Source organism: Nycticebus coucang, chromosome 14, assembly GCF_027406575.1.
Source record: "Nycticebus coucang isolate mNycCou1 chromosome 14, mNycCou1.pri, whole genome shotgun sequence".
NCBI classification, from domain to species: Eukaryota; Metazoa; Chordata; class Mammalia; order Primates; family Lorisidae; genus Nycticebus; species Nycticebus coucang.
In genome coordinates, this window is record NC_069793.1 from 28,487,617 (window position 1) to 28,491,233 (window position 3,617).

A 3,617-nucleotide genomic window follows, 5' to 3' on the forward strand; every position below is an offset into this window, starting at 1 on the left:
AAGCATACAATCTGAGTTAATTTTTGTGTACAGTGTGAGGGAGAGTCTAAGTTTATCCTTTTGCATGTGAGTATCTAACTGGTCTACCTCCAGTTGTTGAACAATGTTGAACAATTTTCCAATCAGTTGCCTTGCATCTTGGTCAAAAATCAACTGACTATAGATAAAAGGATTTATTTCTGGACTCTCAGTTCTGCTTCATTAATCTAAATATCTGTCTTTATGGTAGCAATATATTGCCTTGATTAATGCAGCTAATAGTAAGTTTTAAAATTGGGAAGTAAGCTGGTCGCGGTGGTTCATGTCTATAATTCTAGCACTCTGGGAGGCCTAAGCGGGTGGATCACTTGAGCTCACGAGTTCAAAACCAGCCTAAGCAAGAGGAAGACCTTATCTCTAAAAAAATAGCCAGATATTGTGGTGTGTGCCTGTAGACCCAGACATGTGGGAGGCCAAAGCAAGAGGATTGCTTGAGCCCAAGAGTCTAAGGTTCCTGTGCGCTATGATGCCACGACACTCTACTGAGGGTGACAAAGTAAGACTCTGTCTCAAAAATAACTAACTAGGGCGGCACCTGTGGCTCAAGGAGTAGGGCGCCGGTCCCATATGCCGGAGGTGGCGGGTTCAAACCCAGCCCCGGCCAAAAAAAGAAAAAAAAAAATAACTAACTAAATAAATACATACTTACATAAATAAATAAAATTGGAAAGTGAAAGTTCACCAACTTTGCTCTTCCTTTATCAAAATTGTTTTAGCTAGTATAAGTATTTTATATTTCAATCTAAACTTTAGGATCTGCTTGTCACATCTTAAAAAAAAAAAGCTTGCTGGAATTGTGATTGAAGTTGTATTGAATCTGTAGATCAGCATGAGGAAAATTGCCATCTTTACAATACTGAGTCTTCTGATTCACAAACAGGGAATGTCTCTTTACTTATTTAGATCTTCTTTAATTTTCCTGAGCAAAGACTTGCACTTCTTTTGTTAAATTTATTCCTAAACATTTTTAAGTTTTTGATGGTTTTCTCAATGGAATTTTATTTTTAATTTCATTTTTGGATTTTTTGTTGCTTGTATATACAAATACAGTTGACTTTTTAATGTCAATTTTGTATTCTGTGACCTTATACTTGTTTATTAGTTCTAAGAAGGGTGGGGGGGGATATGGTTTTCTACAGAATCATGTCATCTCAAATCAAGACAGTTTTGCATTTTCCTTTCCAATATGGATGTCTTTTATTTCTTTTTCTTGCCTGATTGCATTGGCTAAAACCTCCAAGACTAAGTTGAATAGAAGAGGCAAGAAGAAGATATCCTTACCTTCCTCCTGATCTTTGGGGGAAAATATCCAGTTCTTCACTATCATGTATAATGTTTGCTATGGTTTTTTGTTGTTGTTGTTGTTAGTTTGTTTTTGAGACAGAGTTTCACTTTGTCACACTTGGTAGAGGGCTATAGCATCACAGCTCACAGCAACCTCAAACTCTCTTGGGCTCAAGTGGTCCTCTTTCCTCAGCCTCCCAAGTACCTGGGTCTACAGGCACCTGCCACAATACCTGGCTATTTTTTTAGAGATGAGATCTCTCTCTAAGGAGTTCAGGGTGATTTCGAACTCTGAACTCAAGCAATCCACCTGCCTGAGTGCTGGGGTTGCAGGCATGAACCACTACGCATGGCCCTATGGGTTTTTGCAATTGCTTTTTATCAAGTTGAGGAAATTCCCTCCATTCCAAGTATCTTAAATTGTTTTGTTTTTATTATGAATAGGTGTTGGATTTTTGAAGTTTATTTTTAAATTCTGTTCATAGCACTAAAAGTACCAAATGTTCATTACAGAAATTGAGAACATAGAGATAGCCAAAAAGAGCAATATAACACTCATGATTTTACCTATTCAGAGACTGCCTAAATGTTTTCTATGCTGTACACACATGTGTGTAAGAATGTATGAATATACGTATACTTACATATGTGTGCATGTACTTTCTAATCCTGCAGGGGAGGCGTAATTAGTGCAGGTTGCAGAAGAGGAAAAGGTTAAGTAATTTTCCAAAGGTCAGGTCATCCAGCTACCTCAGTGGGGCACGGGAAAGAGTATGACTGACTGCGGTGGCAGCAGGGTGACAGAGGAGAAAGCTGATGAGGTTTACGTCCTAAACAGTGGCCCCTAATTCTCTGAGAGTGGGCTCCCAAACTGGTGCTCACTGGCTTTCTGGTGGCAGGTTCTGGGGGCTGAGCCTCATGGCTCTCACACACTGGCAGGGAGCCCCACAAGTGGGATTGCTCTTGAGTGGACCCACTTCCCTGCAGGAAATCAGGTTCTGAGGGGCCTAGAAAGCTCTAGCCTTTCCCAATGACTATTATTCTGCTTGAAAATTTAGATTACATTTCCCAGAGTGGAGGAAGAGTTTACCACAGTGGTTAAAAGCAAGATCTTGGAGCTGGACCACCCAGGTTCACATTCTGGCATTGCCACCAATTATCTCCATGGCCTGGAACAAGTTACTTACCCTCTCTGTGCCTCAGTTTCTTCATGTGTCAAATGTGAGTAATAATATTTCCCTCTACCTTATTGGGTTGTATGAAGCTTAGGTAAGATTATTATTATTAAATTATTAAATGTTATTATAATTGTTTCCTACAGAAATTCTATGTATTCTTAGAGGTATCAGAAGCTTGGAAGATACATAGGTTTTCTGGACTCCCCCTACATCATCCTGGTGATCTATCACCACAGAATATTAGGCCAAAACTTAAGCCTATTTTCTCTGTGGACTTTTCCAGTTGCACCTGCCCAAATAGTAATTGAAGGCAGTGCTCTGAAAAAGCCCCTCTGGTCACTCAAGGGCAGAGAGAGGACACCTTGAGGACCCCCAGCCCCAGACCATCCACTTTAGAAAGTACTTTATCTCATGGTTCCTTCCAAATTCCTCCTCTTTTCCTGATGATGGGTCCATTTGTTACCCATTCTCTCTCAGGGCTCCCAAACCCCTTCTGTACCAGCCCATTGCCTGTCTCCCCTGCCAGCCATATTTGCATTTTGGGGAGACACCAGGGTTAGAGGTTGCCTGGGAAGGATTATCTGAGTTTTTCCCTTGTGGCGCCTACCCACCCATGTGTGCACTGATCCAGTCTGGAGTAGATAGGCTCTCCTTCTCCCTAAGAACTGCTGAAGCCTCTCCTTCAATGCCAAAGGAAGGATTTAACAGAGGTTAAACCTAAAACCATGTGAGATGGTGCCCCCTTGGTAGCAGATGATTGGATCAGGGATGGGTTCGTGATTCTTGAACAAGATCAATCAGATTCTTGAGAATTTGGACCAAGGAATTCAAAGAAGTTGGGCTGCCATCCATAAACTGGAAGGTCCCTTAGACTCAGGTTGGAATAGCCTGTTGGGAATCATGTGACAGAAGAGCAGAACATTTATACAGAAGGGAGACAGACGAGAGAGAGAGAGAGAAACTACCTTAGTTTTGAATGGTTTCCAGTTCAGAGTTTCAGGAGTCCCTGCAAAACATCCTGCCCTTGGGTTAGATAATACTCCTCTGCCCACAGCCCTCTCCAGCTAGTTCAAGCAAGCATATCATAGGCAGGCTGGTGCTTAGAAAGCAAAGCAG